A 23,276-nucleotide genomic window follows, 5' to 3' on the forward strand; every position below is an offset into this window, starting at 1 on the left:
TAGTAATATTCCCAGTGGAACTGAACAAGCTTTGTTGACAACAGTTGTCCAATACCAGAGCTGGACAGTAGTGCTGGCGGGAAGGGGGTGGGGCAGTGTTTACTATGTAAAGCCAGGTTGTCCAATACCAGAACTGGACACTAGTGCTGGCAGAGAGGGGTCTGCGTGGTGTTTACTATGCAAGCAAGCGACATGTTCTATGCAGGGGGGGGAAATCAACATGGGAGTGATGTCATACGCCAGGCGGAATAAAGTGGGGGGGGGGCAATTCGGTGAGCCTTCGCTCTTAAGTGACCTGCCAGGATGGAAGGCTGGATAAGGGTCTTCGAGAGATATCATATACACATTGGACTCTTGACAGAGGTGGTTGGTATTGGCCACCTCAAATGAGTTTCATCTGATGTGTGTATAGGCCTTTAGTCTTTCAGATCCATCCTGGTGGATCTGGTCTGCAGATGATTTTTCATTAAATAAAACCCGTAATATGAAAAGCCCGCTTTGGAGGGATACTTACCTTGGGAGGGGAAAGCATCTGGATCCTAATGAGGATTCCCCCGTCCTCCTAAGCCTCTGCTATCCAGCGCTGGCAGCCCCTGAACGTCGGCATGGTAAATATTTACCTACCGCGATCCAGCGCAGTAGCGGCTCTCGGGCTCCAGTGGAAATAGTCGAGCGCAATTTACTGCACAGACGACTTGTGCCTGCGCCGTAGAGCAAACCTTATCCGGCTCTGCTATTTCTGCCTGAGTGGAGAGCCGCTACTGCGCTGGAGCTGGGGAAGGTAAATATTGCAGGCGCTGCTGTGCTTAGCTGACATCCTAGCGCTGGATTCCTGAGGTTTCGGAGGACAGGGGAAGCCTTGTTAGTGTCCAGAGGCTTCACCTTTCTGAAGTCGGTACCCCCAGAGGGTTTTTTTTCTTTATTGCAGAGTTATCAGCAGATATTTCTTGACTTTCTGTGTGCACAGCGCATGCGTGAGAAACAAGGAAGTATCTCGAGTCTTTTGCATGTGTGCAGCATCGTTAGAAAGATCCATCGTTTAAATCGATTCCTCGTCTTACAAAGACCTTTATCTAACGTGCGCTCCCAGCTTTAGTGCCACTTCCAGTGTAGTCACGTGGGGAAGGATTTAACGTTTTGTCGGCTGAAGCCATCGTTCTTTGTTTAGTTATTTGTTCATCTTATATGAGTTGAGCATAATTCAAGTTGATGCAGAGTTATGGACATTTTTCCTCCCTGACCACCCCCAATCGCCTATCAGGCAGGATTGGTGGACACTGAAGGGTCATGGTGGGGATGGTGAACAGGAGGTCGATAAATGTCTATGTACTGGTGTAACGGGTACATTACATTGTGTAAAAGCAGCAACAATAATGGGAAACTGAGTGGAGAGGAATATGGAGGCTGCCATATTTATTTCCTTTTAAACAATGCAGATTGCCTGGCTGCTCTGCTGATCATTTGCCTCTACTACCTTAAGTCATAGAAGCATACAGCAGATCAGACGTATCTGTGTACAGGTGGCCACACACCATACAGTTTTCATGCAATCTGGCTGTACAATCAGCCACCAAGTGCTTTTATACTACATGGATGTTGGTAAGATTTTATAAAAATTGTACAGTCAGATTGCATAAAAATTGTATGGTGTGTGGCCACCTTACCAGAGATGGTAAAGATTTTTACTTACACGGGGCTTCCTCCAGCCCCATAAGCATGGATGTGTCCCTCGCCGTCCTCCGTTAACCAGTAATCAGCTCCGGTATTCAGCTCCGTGACGTCAGTGGGGGGCCTTCTGTGCAAGTGCAGAAAACCCCGCCTGACGCCACTCAGTCAGACTGAGCCGAGTAACGGGAGCTGATCGTGGCTTAACTGAGGACTGCGGGAGGACAGCGAGGGACGCATCCGTGCTTATAGAGGCTGAAGGAAGCCCCGGGCAAGTAAAAAATCTTTAAGAACGCTCATCTCTGGGTCACTTTAAGTTTTGACTTGATTTGTCCCATGCTTGTTTCAGGTGCAGGGCCGGTTTAAGCCACATGGGGGCTCCGTGGCAAAGGTAACCCCCACCTCGCTCCTACCCCCACCAAAGTCAGTCCCTGGGCTTTCAATCTGGCCTGCCACATGTCAACCCTGACTGAGGGAGTGCCACTAGTGTACGGCAGGGCTGCATAGGATATGCAGAGGCCATACGCATCCGCACTACAGCTCCCACAATCCCTTGCTTGTACCAGGGGACTGCTCCTAGCCAATGAGTCACCTGGTACAAGCAGTAGGGGATGCAAGGGATTATGGGGGGTGTAGTGCTGAAGCGTGTGGCCTATGCATCTTCTACACAGCGATGCAATGCCGTGCAGCCAGCCGCACGTATTACTGGGGTCCGGAAGCATGGAGGAGGGGGAGACCATCTGGACAGGGATGCTCGCCTTCTGGCTTGGAGGAGGAAGTGCGCCGGTGTGAGGCATGCAACGCGACCAATAGGACCTGTGCAAGCTCTTTGGAATTCAGGGCAGACGGCAGAATTATGGGTAAATAAACCCTTGTCTCCCTGCCGCACACCTGCATCAATTAAACCTCATTTCAATCACTAGTAATTACTCTTGAGAGCATCCGGTGAGCATCCCTGCATCTGGAGTTCCATCGGTGCAGGAGGCCTGGCAGTTGCCGGGGCCTTGGGGCAATTGCCCCCTTTGCCCTAATGGCAGCGCCGACCCTGTTCAGGCGTGTGATTCAGACACTACTAATGCATGAAAGATCAGCAGGACAGCCAGGCAACTGGTATTGTTTAAAGAGAATCTGTACTCTGAAATTCTTACAATAAAAAGCATACCATTCTATTCATTATGTGCTCCTGGTCCCCTCTGTGCTGTTTCTGCCATTCTCTGCTGCAAACCTGGCTTGTAATTGCCAGTTTTAGGCAGTGTTTACAAACAAACTAACCAGCTTCTAATAGGCTCAGCTAAACAGAGTGTGTTAGTCACACAGAGCCTGCAGGGGGTGTGTACAGCTTCTAGCTAATCACAAGCAGCCCTGCACATTCCAGTCTGACTGCCTCAGCCTGACTGTGCCGACTATAGAGAGAAGATTAGATCATATAACAGAGATAACACAGCTACTGTGCAATTAGGAAAAGCTGCAGTAAGCCAGACCACATTAGAAAAGGCATAGGAACTTATAGCATAGAAGAAATAAAGATAAACAATTTGTTACAGAGTCTCTTTAAAGGGAAGTAAATATGGCAGCCTCCACATAACTCTCCATTCAGGTGCCCTTTAAATTCTATTTTGTTTTTTTTTTAAAGTAATGTTCTGGTAAGATGTTAGTATTTTTGTTAACTTTGTTACCTGATCTTTTGTTAATAAACATAATATCAAAACCTCCCATTTCTAGTGAAATGTAATAATTGTCTACTGGCTGATAATCTTCCCCATAAAAGCCTCAGAAGAGGTTTTACCGCAATGGATGAAGATGGCTTACACAGAAAATGATGCATTCATATGACTAATTTCACCCAGAACAAAAATCTTGTTTTCATTTTTTGCACATCCAGATCAGTTGGTTTATGGCATTCGTTAGAGATTTCCACTGGGTGGCAGTCTTGTGCTACTTCTATATTAACTGGTTTTCTGTTGCGCATTCACTATGGATAAAATCGTTCAATCAGAATTGGAGATCGGGGCAAATTTGTACAGTAATTTTTTGTTACATTTATATATACATACATTTATATGATCTGGTATTTAATTTTTTCCCCTAAGGGCCCTTTTCCACTAGCGGCGATTGCAATGCTAAATCGCAAATCACTAGTGATTTTTTTTTTTTTTACAACATAGGAATCGCAGAAGGTAATCTCCACTACCGATTAGTTTTTTTTTACCAAAGCGCGATCCTGGCTCAGATCGATTTTTACCACAATTTTGCTATGCAGCGCATTGCATACCAAAATCGCAATCGCTGAAAAAAAAGGGACTTTGCTGAATCGCTAGTGTTTAGCGCAAACGCTAGAGATTGCTAGTGGAAAAGGGCCCTAAGTCTTATGCCTATTTCTGATTATCTTCTGATTGTACTGAAATGTTTGCAGTTTTGGAGTCTTGGATATTTTTTAAAAGGTATAAATCCTATATAATAAAATGCAAGTGTCCCTGCGTCTGTCCCTGTGTCAGTGCTTTGCGCTACTGCGCATGTCAAGCACAGACAGCTGTTGGGACAGGACGCAGGGTGGGCGAGCCGACAGGTGCGTGTGCGGAGGGCTGGTGCGTGCGCGCACTGAATGGCGGTGTGAAGAGACCATTTTTAAATGGGCTTAGGTCAACTAGTCATAACATAATTTTCCTATTGAATGCATTCTAATAGGAACCTGACAGTTCCAGGTGAGTGGCTTGCTTAAAGTGGATCCGAGATAAACTTTTACTCATTGCATAATTGTGTTCCTTTCTTATAGTTTATAGGGCGTTCCTCAAGCCAAATACCTTTTTTTAAATATTCTAATTCCCTATAAACTAAACAAGCCTCGGCCGCAGCTTCTCCAGAGTGCCTTGACACTTTAGCATTGGCTTATGGGAGATAAGTCTGGGCACAAGGAGGAGGTTACTAACCAGAGATTTCAGAGGCAGAGGGGAGAGGGGAGTGAAGTTTTCACAGGCTGAGGGCTGGAGATGCAGAGCAGCTTGCCTGTGTGTAATGTGACAAACAGAACATGGCTGCTCTCATTGTATCACAGGAATAAATAATCATAAACTGTTGAAGCTGTTTGCAGCCAGATTTGCTGTGTAAACTATCTACATTGTAGTTAAGATATATAGACAACTTACTTGTTATAGTTAGTTTTTCATCTCGGATCCGCTTTAAAGGACACCTGAAGTGTGGGATTTATTTCATTTTAAACAATGCCAGTTGCCTGGCTGTCCTGCTGATCTTTCATGCGTCAGTAGTGTCTAGAAACACCTGAAACTAACATGCAGCTAATCCAGTCAGACTTCTGGCAAACATCTGATCTGCATGCTTTGAACAGAGTCGATGGCTAAAAGTATTAGAGATGGGATCTGCAGGACAGCCAGGCTTGTGTATTATTTAAAACAAACCTGAAGTGAAAATAAACTTATGGATAATGAGTTGTATGAGTAGAACAGCTAAGAAATAGAATTTTAGTAGCAAAAAAAAGTCTCATTGTTTTTTCAGTACACAAAACATTTAAAAAAAAAAACTTTAGTTGTTATCAATGCAGCTTCTCTGAGCTTTTCCACCCACTGGGTCGAATACAGTCATGTTTTCTGAAGCCCTTAAGGGGCCCATACACGGGTCAATTTCAGCCTTCGATCGATTGATCGATTCGATCAAATCGATCGATCAGAAATTGATTGCCGGTCGATTGATCGATTTTGATCTATCTGACAGGATGGTAGATTTAGGTCGATCTGCTGCTGGCAGCAGATCCATGGCCCATAGAGTTGCATTGGATCTAATGGTGCAGTAATGCCTTTAGATCGATTTTCAATAGATTTCCACTAGATTTAAGTCTGAGATCTATTGGAAATCTGTTACTAGTGTGTGGCGCACATCAGATAGATTCCTGTCAGATTCGACCTGGCAGGCATCTGACAGAAAGCTATCTGATGGTCGAATCTGCTGCAAATCTATTAGTGTATGGCCACCTTTAAACAGCCAAGAAACAGAGAGACAGCTTGGATAAGGTTTTACTGCAGGAAAGTTCAAAGGGTCATTATTTCTGCTTTGTTTTATAGCTTAAGACAGTGTGGTTTTAAAATGGCAACTGTGACAGTATGATGGAATGTTATTAAAAAAAAAGCTTATAGAACTGAAAATAAAAATGACTCTTATTTGCTACTAATGTTCTATCCATTATCCATACTACACATACAATTCATTATATCATAAACTTTATTTTCCACTCCAGGTTTGCTTTAAATCGAAATAAATATGGCAGCCTCCATCTCCCTCTCACTTCAGGTGCCCTTTAAGTACTATGGATATAATTGTAATTGCAGCCTAGTAACTGGCATTTGTAGAATGAGAGCAGTGGCAGCCTCCATATGTTTTTCTTGCAGGCCTATATTTAATAGTATGGTGCCAATAAAACGTAATCCAGTAAACCTATGAATATATATATATATATATATATGCAGTTTATATTTACTAGGCTCAGAGACTGGTGTGTAGGGGGCTGACAAAGTGTGCGCATTTACCAGGCTGTACGCGGGGCATACAAAAAGGAACAGCCATTTTCATTTAATCAATTAAGGAAACACTTTATTTTTAGGCACACTGTATCTTCTGAATATTACTCCACAAAATCACCTCATTTATTTAAGCATTTGTATCTTTTTACTAGGTTCTCAATCACTTTGTTGTAGTAGCAGCAAACTCCTCACCTATGGGTTGGATGAGTTAAAGAGAACTTGTAACAAATAAAAAGTTCCACTGCGGGGTACTCCCCTAGGGTTCTGCCTCTGACACGGGAGACCTGGGTTCAAATCTCGGTTCTTCCTGTTCAGTAAGCCAGTAATTCAGTAAGGAGTTCATTAGGCAAGACTCCCTAACACTGCTACTGCCTACTGAGTGTGCTCTAGTGGCTGCCTTGCAAGCGCTTTGAGTCCGACAGGAGAAAAGCGCTATACAAAAAAAAAAGGAAAGGAAGGGAGGGGGAAGCCTCAGGGTCCCAATGAAGTTTCCCCCTCCCCTGTAGCTGCAGAGAATCCAATGCTGGCTCCCCCAAAGCATCCCGCAATCCTGGCTCGACAAGCCTGACAAACGCTGATTTATTTACCTTTCCTGGCTCTAACGGGGGCGCTGTTGCGGCTCTCCGCACAGAGATGAGCGAAAATAGCCGATCTCTGCCGCGTCCGCTCTACTGCGCAGGCAGTGGAAACTTGCACCTGCGCAGTAGAGAGGACCGACAGATCAGCTGTTTCCGCCTATCTCCGAGCAGAGAGCTGATACTGCGCCTGCGATGGAGCCGGGAAGGTAAATATTTACATCCCTGCTGTACGGAGGGGCACAGCGAGCCTCCGTGGGACACAGGAGGACGGCGGAAGCCTCAATAGAATCCGGAGGCTTCCCCGACCCGAGGTGAGTACCCCCCAGGGGAACTTTTTTTAGCTAAAGGTTTTCTTTAAGGGGGGGGGGCTGTGTGTAAATGCTGCTGAATTAACGCTTGCCAGTTACCAGTGTTCTGCAGTCATGTGACAAGCGGTGTCGGGAGAGAAGAGATTAACCAAGCAGATGTAAATTAGATTACACAGATAGAATACCTTGTATGGCAGATAAAAGCAATCGGCTGTTGGGCTAGGCAGTGGCACACACGATACCTTTTTACGTTCGATAGATAATTTCCGCCATGTCCAATATTATATTTGACCGCTGGACTTCTCATAGAAGTGAATGGAAATTGATAAGGAAAGATAAGAGAATCAAGCGAAAAAACAAACGGAAAATCGACTGAAAAAAACCGCATCGCATGTACCTAGCATTATGCCTGGTACACACCACGCAATTTCCTGTCAAATCAATGGGTGGATTCCATAATTTCTGACAGGTCAGATCATATTTCTGATTGACTTTTCTGACCACTTTTGTACAAAATCCATAAGATTCCTGATCAGACCTGTTAGAAATTATCCTTTTAAAACCGTCTATCTGATGGGAAATTGCATGGTTTGTACCCGGCGTTACTTTCCTGAGGATGGTAGTTCGGCAGACACTTGAGGATCTTGTCATACAGTTTAAAGAGAAACTCCGACCAAGAAATGAACTTTCTCCCAATCAGTAGCTGAGACCCCCTTTTACATGAGAAATCTATTCCTTTTCACAAACACACCATCAGGGGGCGCTGTATGGCTAATATTGTGGTGAAACCCCTCCCACAAGACACTCTTAAAGAGAACCTGTACTGAGTAAAATTATTTAAAATAAACACATGAGGTAACTTCAAATGAACATTATATAGTTACCTTGCCATCAGTTCCTCTCAGAAGCTCACCATTTTCTTCTGACAATAATCCCTTCCAGTTCTGACAATATTTTGTCAGAACTGAAGTATATCAGTTGCTGTCAGTAAAATATCAGTTGCTGTCAATAAAATATCAGTTATAGCTGAGAGGAAAACTGATGTACCAGGTAATGTCCATGTTTCCCTATGGCTCAAGTGGGCGATGTTACGGTTTAACTGTGTGCTGACCAGAAAGCTGTTATGGGTAATGGCCATTTTCAAAATGGAGGACAGAAAATCCCCTTGATCACAGTGAACAAACAGGACACGGGACAGGAGAAAGACACTGAGGAGTAGACTACATGGAAGGTAAGTATAAAATGTGTATGCTTATTTTGACTTTTAATTTTCAGTTCAGTTTTTCTTTAAAGAAAAACTCCGACCAAGAATTGAACTTTATCGCAATCACTAGCTGATATCCCCTTTTACATGACAAATATTTTCCTTTTCACAAACACACAGACCATCAGGGGACGCTGTATGACTGATATTGTGGTGAAACCCCTCCCACAAGAAACTCTGAGGACCGTGGTACTCCTGGCAGTTTCCTGTCTATGAACCTTGTTACATTGTGGGAAATAGCTGTTTACAGCTGTTTCCAACTGGCAAAAAAGCATGCAGAAGCTACATCACCTGCCAACAGTAAAAATGTCACCATGTAATAAATGTCAGAATGTAAATCAGGGATTTAAAAGATTTTACAATGGGCAAACACTGACTAAATCATTTATACATAATTATTGTAAAAATGAAGCACTTTTTTATTGCATTATTTTCACTGGAGTTCCTCTTTAACTTTCAGAGTAAACTATGTATGCTGGAGAGATATTTGTCCTCACATGGCTGTGATTACAATGAACGTACTCCTCAGACTCTTGTATCTGTATCAAATACTCCCTATCCAACTACCTAAAACATTCTTGGCTGAACTACAATCTAAATTGTATGGTTTCATGTGGGGAGAAAAGAAAGAGACCTAACACTGGTGCTCAGGATTTTTGGAAAATGTTTTGTACTTGCATCTAAAATCTTAGTGCTGGCGGTGGACCTGGACTCCTGGGCGGCGTTCTTTCATAAGCAAGTCACGTCCCTTAAGGCTACTTTCACACCAAGACGTTGCGTTTTAGGGGACGTTATGGTCGCATAACGTGCCCCTAACACAATGCCCGGTGCTCTTGGATGTGGACGTCAGAGTGAGCCGTGTTGTGCAGCTCACTCTGGTGTCCGTGATGCGTACTCTTGAACGCATGCGGCATCACTTGGCCCTGCCAGCCAATCGCCGCACAGAGCGGCGCTCCAGGAAGTAAACACTGCACGTCACACCGTGCAGTGAATATTAGTTAGCCATGTGCATGGCCGAGGAGGGGGAGGGAAGACCACCTCCTCCAACACTACTGAGCATGTGCAAACAGTCTAACACGGCTTAGCCGCTTACAACGTACAGCACGCAGCACTTTCAACGTACGTGCTGCGTTACAATGTACTGCAACGTGGGCACTGTGAACAGCCCATTGATTTTTCATTACTGTGCGGTGGGCTGCGTTACAGGCTGCACTAACGTGCGCCTGTAACGTCCCACTGTGAAAGCAGCCTAAAGGGAACCAGAGATGAAGCACTCTTGTGTATTTTACCATGTATATCAGTAAGAACATTAGAGAAAACACTTACCGTGCTCTCTGTTTCATCCTCACTGCTAAAAGTGTCTGTTATCAGCTGTGATAAGAATCCCGGACTGAGCATTCACTCTGGCTTTGCAGGGAATAATTATAGCTGAGTCATTCTAGCAGAGCCACAAGGGGGCAGGCTTTGGCTTGAAAAGACACCAGAGAAGACAGACTCAGCTATAATCTTTCCGTAGCAAAGCTAGACTGAGTGCTCAGTCGGGGATTCCTATCAGAGGTGATAAAGTTAGATTAAACAGAGAACAATGAAACAAAGAGCAGATTAGGGCCTCGATTCATCATTGTCTTTGAGATAACTTTTTCCAGTTTGTTAAATTACCGAATTCGAAGTTTATTGATTTCTAGTTGTATTCATCAAGGTTTTTCCGCATTCGGTGTGAATTCGATAAAATAGCGATAACAATTTGGTAACGTGTCGATATTTCCATTTTATAGCGGTAATTTAACCTCCTTAGCATACTTAATACGTCCATTACCGCCGGAGGCTGCCGCTCAGGCCCTGCTGGGCCGATTTGAACCAAATAAAAAGCAGCACACGCAGCCGGCACTTTGCCAGCCGCGTGTGCTACCTGATCGCCGCCGCTATGCGGCGATCCGCCGCGAGCAGCGGCGAAAGAGGGTCCTCCCAGCCGCCCGAGCCCTGCGCAGCCGGACCAATCAGTTCCGGCCAGCGCTAAGGGCTGGATCGGAGGCGGCTGACGTCAGGCGACGAGGTAAGCGAAACAAGGGAGGCTGCTCATTGCGGCCTTCCTTGTTAATTCTGATCGCCGGAGGCGATCAGAATGACGCGTTAGGAGTGCCCTCTAGTGGGCTTTTATGCAGCCAACTTTCAGTTGGCTGCATGAAATAGTTTTTTTTTATTTAAAAAAAAAACCCTCCCGCAGCCGCCCTGGCGATCTTAATAGTACGCCAGGGAGGCTAACACAAGGCCATAAGATTCCCGTGGAATTGTGGGTAAAAGGCAGTTCTTTGAACACCACATAGCAACATTCTGAATAGGGCGTAACAACACCTGGACCAGGATTCTGGAAGTGGCTTGGGACAATCCCACAATTTCGCCAGCTGCGGCTTGATAGGAGCCTTTTCAGAAAAAAAATGTAGTGCAGCTAGCAATTTAGTTAACCCTGGCACTGCCTGTGTTCTCTTACAAGATGATTCAAGAGAAATGCCGATGTCCTGTTATAGCAAATAAATCCATTCTCTTGCAAATTGATATGGTTCTAGACCTTATTCTTGCCCTTCTGCGCCTTTGAATCACTCTCAGCTGATACGTAACCACTTTAAATGGCTCCATCTTCTCTGTCTGCAATGATCTGACAGGAATAACGACAGAGCAGTGAAGGAGATAACTAATCCTAAATGTAACGCTAAACCACGCCCACTTTCTTTTTCATGAATTACACTTTCTTCCGTTTTAACGCAACAGTAACGAATGATTAGTGAATGATTACCGAATGCTCACTAACAGCTGTAGATAAATTTGATGAATCCGGAAATCAACTTAACGAATTCGGTATTTTACCGAACTGTCGTCAACCAATTCGATAAGTCTTGATGAATCCAGGCCTAGGTGTTTACTGTCATGTTCCCACTGATTTATAAGGTAAAATACAAGAGGGTGCTTCATCCCTGGTTCTCTTTAATAGGCATCAAAATACATTTTTGGGCTATTTGCAATGCTGGTTAGGCGCTCATTGCTGGTTCATGGAAATCACTTCCCCAATTAGAAATTCGCTAATAGCAAGAATCCAATACACGTATTCGAAGAGAGGTTATCTTTTGCTAGGGAAAAGCAGATGGAACCCCCCAACCCCGCACACGTCACCGAAAGGGGGAGCACAGGTGGGTCACAGTTCTCACACCAGCAGGGGAATCGACCACAATTATGCCTGTATGCTAAACACAACTCCCAGACAGCACTCTGCCATTTGGTCTGCAGATATTCTGTCAGCCAAAAAGGTGCTTACACTTGTGTCTGCAGTACTAAATCTAGCATAAGCTGCAAAGATTTGGCCATAGATGGGAGAGAGAGTTTGGTCACACATAATAGTGAATAGAGACCAGCAGGGGGCACCGTGTGCAGGTATCCCTCTTACGCCCCCTCTTTAACAATGACCTGCACATTAGGACCTGCACAAAAGAGGATTGAAAAAAAGACCCAAGCTAAACAGTGGTATGGCTTGCCTACCCAATCTCCACTATTTGGCGCCATATATACTTCGGGTGATTGACTGGGCAGATAAGTTGCATAACATGGACTGGATTCACATTGAACAGCTTCATCCCATTTGAGATGCAAAGCCTATGGGGTGATGAAGATTAGAGAGGTAGAGGAAGGAACTTATTCTAGGAGCTCAAGAAGCAACAGATAGCTGTATAGATAAATCACACAATAGAAAGTTCTGGTGCTCTTTCTGCTCCCCTAAATCCAAAAAGGGTTCCCGGCTCACCCTGGCCAAAACCTTCAGAGACATGCATAAGACAAACTATCACACCCAGAACCCTGTAGTGCCCTGGCCGGGCTCTTACCACTCCTACTATAGGTGGGTACACACATCAGATAAGTCTTTGGAAAATGAAAGATCACAGACCATGTTACCCCCTTTCATGTAGTATGAGAGCCACACCTATACAGTCTATTCTATGGAGCTGAACTCCCCATCAGATAGAAATCTTTGCAAAATGTTGCACACACAAAGATGCTGTACACATGCAACAGATCAGTATCTGCAAAGTGCATCCATAGTCTATGATATCTGCAGATCCTCATACACACCTTGTTTAATGGACATTCATCTGCAGATCAGACAATTATCTGCAGATCTGAAGATCCATCCTGGTGGATCTGATCTGCAGATGAAGTCCGTTAAACAAGGTGTGTATGAGGATCTGCAGATATCATAGACTATGAATGCATTTTGCAGGAACGGATCTTTTGCAGGAACAGATCTTTTGCAGATACTGATCTGTTGCATGTGTACAGCATCTGTGTGTGCAGCATCTTGCAAAGATTTCTGTCTGATGGGGAGTTCAGCTCCATAGAATAGACTGTGTAGGTATGGCTCTCATACTACACGGAAGGGGGTGAGATTTCTGTCTGATGGGGAGTGCAGCTCCATAGAATAGACTGTGTAGAGTATGGCTCTCATACTACATGGAAGGGGGTAAGATTTCTGTCTGATGGGGAGTTCAGCTCCATAGAATAGACTGTGTAGGTGTGGCTCTCATACTACACGGAAGGGGGTGAGATTTCTGTCTGATGGGGAGTGCAGTTCCATAGAATAGACTGTGTAGAGTATGGCTCTCATACTACATGGAAGGGGGTAAGATCTCTGTCTGATGGGGAGTGCAGCTCCATAGAATAGACTGTGTAGGTATGGCTCTCATACTACATGGAAAGGGGTAAGATTTCTGTCTGATGGGGAGTGCAGCTCCATAGAATAGACTGTGTAGAGTATGACTCTCATACTACATGGAAGGGGGTGAGATTTCTATCTGATGGGGAGTGCAGCTCCATAGAATAGACTGTGTAGGTATGGCTCTCATACTACATGGAAGGGGGTAAGATTTCTGTCTGATGGGGAGTTCAGCTCCATAGAATAGACTGTGTAGGTATGGCTCTCATACTACACGGAAGGGGGTGAGATTTCTGTCTGATGGGGAGTTCAGCTCCATAGAATAGACTGTGTAGGTGTGGCTCTCATACTACATGGAAGGGGGTAAGATTTCTGTCTGATGGGGAGTGCAGCTCCATAGAATAGACTGTGTAGGTATGGCTCTCATACTACACGGAAGGGGGTGAGATTTCTGTCTGATGGGGAGTGCAGCTCCATAGAATAGACTGTGTAGAGTATGGCTCTCATACTACACGGAAGGGGGTAAGATTTCTGTCTGATGGGGAGTGCAGCTCCATAGAATAGACTGTGTAGGTATGGCTCTCATACTACATGGAAGGGGGTAAGATTTCTGTCTGATGGGGAGTGCAGCTCCATAGAATAGACTGTGTAGGTATGGCTCTCATACTACATGGAAGGGGGTAAGATTTCTGTCTGATGGGGAGCGCAGCTCCATAGAATAGACTGTGTAGGTATGGCTCTCATACTACACGGAAGGGGGTGAGATTTCTGTCTGATGGGGAGTGCAGCTCCATAGAATAGACTGTGTAGGTATGGCTCTCATACTACACGGAAGGGGGTAAAATTGGTCTGTGATCTTACATTTTCCAAAGACTTTTATCTGATGTGTGTACCCGCCTTTAGTGTCACAACATCAAGGTTAGACAACATCATGCTCTATATTACGTTTTTTTTTCTTTCCTCCCTAATCTTTCTTCTCTCTTTCTTTCTTATTCTTTCTTTCACCTTTCCTCTATACCTGCTCTCACTTTTTAGTCATGGTATCTTTGAGGTATTTTGGAGACATCTCTTGGAATTGTAATTTTGATGTCTGCCTCTGAACATTCTGGCGGTCTCGGGGAGACAACCGGATGCAACTTTAAGAGGCTTATTAACCTACAGTTTCTAGTGGAACAGCTGGTGTTAGACGGTTTTGTTTTGTTTGTCGATTTGACAGCTGTTATTCTTGTATTTGTTTCCCCAAAAGCATTTCAATACATTATACAGTATGCCTCCCACTTGGAACCTTGTTTCTGTGTCCCTGGTGGAAACCTTCACCTTGATTCGGGAACCGTTGATGTTCTTCGTCTACACAACTTCAACTTGTCCACCTTAGGAGGTTTGTGTTATGACTTATGTCAGGAATATACTGGGGTGCTTATGATTTAAGGATAATATTTTCATTTGCCTGTCTGACTGCTATGTACTGTACTTCAGATGCGTATGTATGGGTCATCATCTGGCTTTGGGGGAAGCTGTACTTGTCTGTGTGACAGTGTGGAATACAATTACCCTCAGTTCCTCGGAGAGCAGGGAGCTAATTAGAAGCCCTATTGTCCCATTATACCAATCAGGACATAGTCAGGGAACTTCAAAGACCTACATTTGCATCTAAAGAGGACTTCAGTGAATAATGCTTGGGGTAATAAGACAATGGCAGAAGTGAAGTGTGTTGAAGTCCTTTTGATACCATTTGCTACCTGTGGAAATTGAATTATCGGTGGAGGTGCAACCTCCTTATCTTTGATCAGCTAGGAAGTACTGTCAACAATGGGGTTGTCACCTGTAACTTGGACTAGGGAAATCTTTTCATGTATGTGGGCTATTGTACATTTTTCGCAGGTGGATGTTAGATCTCTGGAGATCCAATTATGACTGAGGATGTAATTAAATCTAGCTTCCCCCCGTCCACACAGGTTTACAGCCTCGAGGCGAATATTTCATTATAAAAACCAGGGGACATCTACCTCAAATCAGTTCTCTTCTGACGGTAGCTACGGCTGGTCTCCTGGCCTAAGCTAGTGGACTCCTGGCCTAGCCAGAACTGTGTCCGTCCACACAAAAGTCCACGATTCTTCTATCTGGACCCCTTTATTTTGGTAAGCAAAATCGCTTTGTGTGTATCTTTGTAACCTCTTATTTTTTTAACTTTTATCTTGTAACATTTTTACTTTGTTTTTGTAAGCTTTTTGTATATATTAAGTTCTGCATTGTTCTATGTTTTTCTAGAATATTAAATTATTATTTAATAAGTTTGACTTCTGCCGTACTAAACTAACACTCATAGCCTAGAAGAGACTGAAGTGTAACCGTGTATAAGTTCATGCCTAATTGTACGCTTGAGCAACACTACCGTATGAAATTGTAATTGCATTGTGTGTGGGGGGCGTTTGTCATACGTTGGCCTAAGCGCGCAGCTGACCCAACGTACGAACAACGCCAGTGCGAGTAGCGACAGCAGAGTGGCTAACAGTATCGTTCGGAACGACTGTTAGTGGGTCTTTGCTTCACGACAGTGTAAGATTGCAACTGTGTGTGTGTGTGGGTGCGTGGCATTCCCGTATTTGGCCTAAGCGCAAAGCTGACCCAAATACGAAAACGCGGAGTGCGCGCTGAGGACTCGACAGCAGAGTGGAAGTGTCTAGCGAACCGCTAGTGGTGGCAGTGAGAGGTGTTCTGAGGGGTCCCAGCCTTGTTTTAGCTTGACTAAGGCTGCTTCCCCTCTCAATCTGGTCAAACCCGCAGTCAGGAACCGTATACGCAGGCGTGCCGCGGGCCGGTTTCTGACAGCTTATAAGTATAATCATTTTCTAAATCTGAGCAATAGATTGTTAAATTCATGTTCTCACTAACTTTGGGCTGTGGGACTGAAATCGATTGTATGTTCAGTGAAAACTGTTTCACATGTTGACATGCTTATTTTTACTGTGATTTGCCTCAATACAGCTTAAGTGAAACAGAGAGAGTTGTCCTTTCTCCATAAAACAAAAAAATCCATCTTCTGACAGCAAACTCCCCCCTACCTCCACTGCATTTTCCCCGTACCGCCATGTATTTTCTACGTAACCTCCAAGAGCTGACAAGACCATTGTGTCACCACCTGCAGTAGGAATGATCAGTTAGCTGCTAAGATTTCCTAACTTGGATGGACATCTATTGCCCACTGCATGCAACCATTGTACTCTGTTGGCCCTGTAGCACGCTCCATGCAATCTGCATTCAAGGCTGTAAATTGGTATATCTGGCCTTCAACTTGTGAAGTGAATAGTATAAACAGTTGCTTCATGCTCTGTACTTGATTCACAAAGCTTCTCTGATGCACATTTAGCTCCTTTGGACATCTAACTAAGGTTGCCCCAAACAGAACATCTGTTTCGTATGGGACTGCTTTACTAAGGCTGTACTAAGCTGAAACACATTTGGCTCCTATAGGACTTCTTTAATTAAGGTGGCCATACATCTAGTGACTTGGTGGCTGATCAGCCATCTGATTCGCTAATTAAATGAATCGGATGAAAATCTGTGTGCATGCCTGATCGACGATGTACCCAATTTCAGGCCACGCATATCGATCGGACATGCTGCAAGATGTCGGTATATTATGATTGATTGGGTGTACGGCGGTAACAGTGAGTGATATCGGGACAAGCAACGAACTCACGGGCGCTGTTTCCACAGTATAAAAAATTTACACACACAGTATGTGTGCATTTATACATTACCTGACCTGTGCCACGGTGGCCGTCCGTCTTCCAAATCCGCCGTTCTTCCATTAGCCCTATAGAAGCAGCCAGCGCACAGCAGGCAGCGACCGTGTGATGTCACATGCGCCACGCTGCGGTGTGTATAAGGATAATGGAAAGTGTTGGATTCGGAACCTGCCCATCATCGCCTAATGTATAAGTTCTTCTAAACAGATGCACAAAATTCGGGGGGGCTGGGGTTTAAAGGGAGGAGGGGTTGTTTGACCAGAGGAAATCATACCTTAGGATCCAAATGTTCTAATTTGCTTAAAGGATACCCGAGGTGACATGTGACATGATGAGATAGACATGGGTATGTACAGTGCCAAGCACACTAATAACTATGCTGTGTTCCTTTTTTTCTTTCTCTGCCTGAAAGAGTTAAATATCAAGTATGTGAGTGGCTGACTCAGCCCTGACTCAGACAGGAAGTGACTACAGTGTGACCCTCACTGATAAGAAATTCTTTTTTTTTATCTCTTTCTTGCTCTCAGAAGCCATTTTCTGCTAGGAAAGTGTTTTATAGTTGGAATTTCTTATCAGTGAGGGTCACACCGTGGTCACTTCCTGTCTGAGTCAGGACTGAGTCAGCCACTTACATACCTGATATTTAACTCTTTCAGACAGCAAAAAAAAAAAAAAAAAAGGAACACAGCATAGTTATTTGTGTGCTAGGCACTGTAAATACCCATTTATTTATTTATTTATTTATTTATTTATTTGTTGTATTTATAAAGCGCCAACATATTACGCATGTGACCCATGTCACATGTCACCTCGGGTAGCCTTTAACATTCATAATTGGACCCATAAGAGCTCAATGTCTTTCAGCTTGACTGAACCTTAATAAAGCAGCCTATCAGATCTGAATGTTCTGTTGGTTAAACCTTAGTAAAGCAAGCCTGTAGGAACTGAATATTCTGTTTAGGGGACTCTTTATAAAAGCAGCCAATAAGATCTGAATTTTTAGTGTGGGAGAACTTTAATAATAATAATTCCTCTATTTGTATAGCGCTTTTCTCCTGTCTGACTCAAAGCTCCAGAGCTGCAGCCACTAGAGCGCACTTAGCAGGCAGTAGCTGTGTAAATGTTCGTATACACGTCCGATAAAGATCGCTCCCAACCAACGATCTGTGACGTATGCACGATATTAAAACGAGACATGATTAGTTGTCCGTAACTTGAAACAAAAAGAAAAACCGAGAGCCCAATATAGTGCAGTAAGTCTAACAATTGTTGGCGAAATAATTAACAGATGTGGATATACTCACAAACACGGGTTACCACATAGGCAACCACTTGAAATGCAGGTGGGGAGCATTAGAACCTGACCCCACTCAGGTTTAAGAAGTCGCTCTCTGTAGATAGAAAGAAGGGGACAGCCCCCTCCACCCAAGGTGGACTATATACTGTGCAAATTTGGACAGAGGCGCCAGGCAGGTTAAAATGATCTAAAAACAACTAAAAAGGAGGAGTACAGGTGGACTTACCTCCTGAAATGATGGACAATCGAGATTGTTCAAATCGCAAATAACAATTTTTTGGCACTCCGCAACGCGTTTCGCAGGTATAACCCGCTTCATCAGGCAAGGAGTGCAAGCTCAAAAAGGTCCAATAGTGGCAATGCGCCTCTGTCTTGACATTTGTGAACGATTTTAGAAGAAAGTACTGAACGACGACCAATAATGTATGCATGCGCAAACGGAAGTGACGCAAAAAATATATCGGACGACGTAGTACACACATACAGATTCATTTTTACAAATATAATGATTTCTGAGTTTTTATTATTTAGATCGGTGGGAAGTACGTTATTTAACGTTCGTGTATACGTTCGCTCATGGGGTTTAATTTTGATACTGGAAAACCACATTATTTTTTTAGTATGGAGTAAAGAAACTTCTGAAACTACAACATGCGCAGAACATCACAGATGAAAGTTATTGGGTGATCTCTACACATAATGACAACTGAACGATTATCTGTTGAAAAAATCCGCTGGGTTGGATCGGCTGAATTCAACGATAACGATCCTTATCGTTCAAAAAAATCAATCGTTATTTTTTAACGAACAATTATCATTCAAATTATCATTATCGGGCATTTTTGAATGATCTTTATCAGACGTGTGTACTCAGCTTTAGTGAGTCTTGCCCAAGAACTCCTTACTGAATAGGTGCAGGCTTACTGCATAGTAAGAGCCAAGGTTTGAACCCTGGTCTACTGTGTCAGAGGCAGTACACTATCCAACTTTAAAGTGAATGGGAACCGCATTTAAAAAAACTGAGACAGATACTTACCCAAGGAGAGGGAAGGCTCTGGGTCCTATAGAGCCTTCCGGCTCCTCTCCTGGTCCCCTCGTTCCAGTGCTGGTTGGCCCGGTAGCAGTATATGACTAATTTAGTCAAATACTGCTTTACCCGGCCGAAGGAGGCTTCAGAAGTCTTCAGGGAGCCCAAGTGCTCCTGAAGAAGGGCGGCCCTGTACTGCACCTGCGCAAGCACACTCTCTTGCACGCTCACGCCTGTGCAGTATGGAGCCGCACGTCTTCCGTAGGACACGGCTCCCGAAGACTTCCAAATACCCTTTCGGCGGGGGATTGAAACGGGGAGGGGGGCGGGGGAGCCAGCACAGGATAGAGAGCACCGAGAGAGGAGACGGAAGGCTCTATACGACCCAGAGCCTTCCCTCTCCTTAGGTAAGTATTTGCTTCATTTTTTTTTAAATGCGGTTCCCATTCACTTTAAGGCCTGGTGCACACCAAAAACCGCTAGCAGATCCGCAAAATGCTAGCAGATTTTGAAACGCTTTTTCTTCTTTTTCTGTAGCGTTTCACCTAGCATTTTGCGGTTTTGTGAAGCGTTTTTAGTGTAGTAGATCTCATGTATTGTTACAGTAAAGCTGTTACTGAACAGCTACTGTAACAAAAAACGCCTGGCAAACCTCTCTGAAGTGCCGTTTTTCAGAGCGGTTTGCGTTTTTCCTATACTTAACATTGAGGCAGAAACGCATCCGCAATACAAAATCTGCAGCAGCCGGGAGTATGCGTTTCTGCAAAACGCCTCCCGCTCTGGTGTGCACCAGCCCATTGAAATACATTACCCTAGCGGATCCGCACCCGCAAGCGGATCGCCAACCACAGCCGAACCGCTCTGGTGTGCACTAGGCCTAAAAGAGTAGAGCCATAGAATCTGACTGTTGTGTTTGGAAGAACCTTAGCAAAGCAGCCCCATAAGAGTAACTTACTAAGGTTCTCGTGGGCAGAAGATCATTTAGAGAAAACAATGCTACTCGTACGCCTCATGTAACGCGACGCACAGATCATCCTTTAAAGCAAAATATGAGTTCCACCTTAAGTGCCCCAAAACTCGTATCTACCGTTGTGATGCTGGAATGACTAATGTGAGGAGCAGCGGTCCTTTGCCGCTCGGTGAGAAGCCTCGTGGATATCACATTCAGCCCGAGATTCTAGGCTCTAATTTTCTACAACTCTCCTGCCATTAAACTACCGCCTCCCCGCAGAGGGACACAATGGACGGCCTCGAGTTCCATTTAATTCCGGAGCTGGCTGGTGCTAAGTAGTGTTTTGAATCACCCTGTGCATGGTCCGCCGTGGGTTAGTGATTGGTTGCTAAGCAGAACGCCGCTCCCGTAATGCTTCGGAGAAGGTGTAGGTTAAAATCTCCAGCATGGAATGAAAATACCCGGCACAATAGGCAGGGAGCGGGGAAAGTGCAGAAAGCCTGCGTGATTGCGCGTAATTGGCTTTATTGTCATCCATTGAGAAGGGGATACAGATTGTTTAATTGAATTTGATTGCAGGGAAAACTAAGGCTAAAGAAAGACGCGGCGGGGGGGCCCCAGGTTTCCGCTATCCCATCCGTGAAAGAAATGTTCAGATGCAAAGTAAACATTCTTTACAGGGAAAGGGATTTTTTTTTTACATCGATTTTCTGAATTATGAATCATGCTGCATTGTATTTTCTCCTGAATACAAAATCATAACCTCCTTTGCAGCACAAGAGAGATCCATTCATAGCCAGGGAGAAAGGAAAGGAGCTGGAAATGGGTCCCTGCTTAGGAGGAAGCAAAGTTTTCAGAGGTGCTTGAAGGCCCAGCGAGGTGGTTTGTTCTCCATCAACTCTTAAAGTTTTCTTTTGTTGTCTCCATTCCACTGGTGAGCTATGGCTCAGGGATGGTAACCGCTATGTCTGCAAACAAGGGATATGATGCGTCCCAAAAGATATTGGGGTTGACTCACTATAACAAATAGCGTGCCTTATCAGAGTTAACATGCCTTATCAGAGCTAGCATGCCTTAACAGATTTAGCGTGCCTTATCAGATTTATCAGTGTAGAATAGTGAGCGCTACGAACTTATGCCTGCTAATTGGCAATGACGAGAGCTGCACTCGGTCAGCCCTGAGCCCCTGCGGGTCCAATCACTTTAGAGGACATTATCCCCGCATTTTGATTGGCCCAATAGGCTGCCTGTCACTTGACAGGAAACTTGACAGGCAGCCTATTGGGCCAATCAAAGTGCAGGGATAATGTCCTTTAAAGTGATTGGACCCATAGGGGCTCAGGGCAAGACGAGTGGGGCTCTCGTCATTGCCCATTAGAGGTCCTAAGTTCGTATTGCTCGCTATGCTACTCTGACAAGGCACGCTAACTCTGACAAGGCACGTTAACCCTGATAAGTCATGCTAACTTTGATAAGGCATGCTATTTGTTATAGTGAATCAACCCCAATATATTTTAAGTATTAAAATTGAAAAATGGAGATGGCCTACCTCAATGAGGACACACTCCACTATGGTACAGGGAAAAAAGTTTAATAGCACAAGGCATTGCGTTTCGTGAGCCCAAACGTCTCACTTCATCAGGCCGGCAATCTGTGCCGGGTGTATAGATCAGCTAAACCTCAAGCGGCTCACCTTGTCCTATTAAACTCTTTCCTCTACCATAGTGGTGTCGCCATTGAGTTAAGCCACCCCAAATTCTTTTCATTTTAAGATTGTATCTTTTTGGGCACCTCTTATCCCTTGTTGTGTATGACACCCCTCTTTCTGAGGGGTGACCTCCCCTAGCTGGTGTGTTCTTGGTCCCGTTTTATCATAGAGAGCGACATAGAGAGCGACCGTTTGGAGATGGTTATTCTCCTAAAAGCGTTTGTTGGATGGTTGCCCAGGCTTGCAACCCACCATTGTGAGTACAACAACTTCTGATTGAACTAACTTCATACCATCTTTAAACCTATTACACCATACGGGCTCCTGGTGTGTCTGTGTTTGTTTATAAGGTTCTCCTTTTTCCACTCTAAAGTCTTCTATGTCTGCAAACATCCAGGTTCACCTAGTTTCGTAAAACAGATCCTCATACAAAACTGGGATTGGCGTCAACTGAATGGCTTGTGAGATGTCATGTGGGGATCAATCGATCAATTGATCTCCAAAATCTAGGAGGGCTTTTTGGTACCATCTGGTCCGCCTTAAAATTCCTGGTGTAGGTCTTCATAAACTAACTAGATCATTTTCTTTGCCACTTTCTTTATGCAAACCTGAAATGAAAATTAAAAGGTAAAATAAGCAGACACATGTCATACTTCTCTCTGGTGTAGTTTACTCATCAATATCTTTCTCCTCTACTGCTCGTCCAATGGCCATTACCCCATAACTGCTTCCTGGTCAGCGCACTGTTAAACTGTAATGTCGCCCCCTTGAGCCATAGGAAAACATGGACATTACCTTGCTCATCAGTTGTGCTTTCAGCTATAACTGACAGCAACCAATATATAAGGGCTCGTTTCCACTAGTGCCGCGCGGCTGCACTTCCTGATCTGCAGGAACGCTGACGAATCCCATATGGGATTCGCAGCCTCCCGCATGGAAACTGATGGCAATGTCGGCTGAATCGCTAAGGTAAGTATTGTTTCCTATGACAGAGTTTCCCTGCACGATTTGCCTGCCTGGTTTCCGTGCTATATTTTAGTTCTGACAAAATCTTGTCAGAACTGGAAGGAATCGTCGTAAGAAGATAATGGTGAGCTTCTGAGAGGAACTGGCTGTGAGGTAAGTATGTAATATCCATTTGCAGGTACCTCATGTGTTTATTTTAACCTTCCTGGCGGTAACCGCGCAGGAGGATTTCTCAAGCCCTGCTGGGCCGATTTGCATAATTTTTTTTTTTTTGCTACACGCAGCTAGCACTTTGCTAGCTGCGTGTGCATACCGTTCGCCACCGCTTCGCACCGATTCGCCGCTACCCGCCGTGCCGCCCCCCCCCCACCTCAGACCCCTTGCGCAGCCTGGCCTATCAGCGCCAGGCAGCGCTGAGGGGTGGATCGGGACTCCCAATGACGTCACGATGTCGATGACGTCATCCCTCCCATCGCCATGGCGACGGGGGAGGCCCTCCAGGAAATCCCGTTCTTTGAACGGGATTTCCTGATTGCA

The sequence above is a fragment of the Hyperolius riggenbachi genome, chromosome 4 (assembly GCF_040937935.1).
Source record: "Hyperolius riggenbachi isolate aHypRig1 chromosome 4, aHypRig1.pri, whole genome shotgun sequence".
Classification (NCBI taxonomy): Eukaryota; Metazoa; Chordata; class Amphibia; order Anura; family Hyperoliidae; genus Hyperolius; species Hyperolius riggenbachi.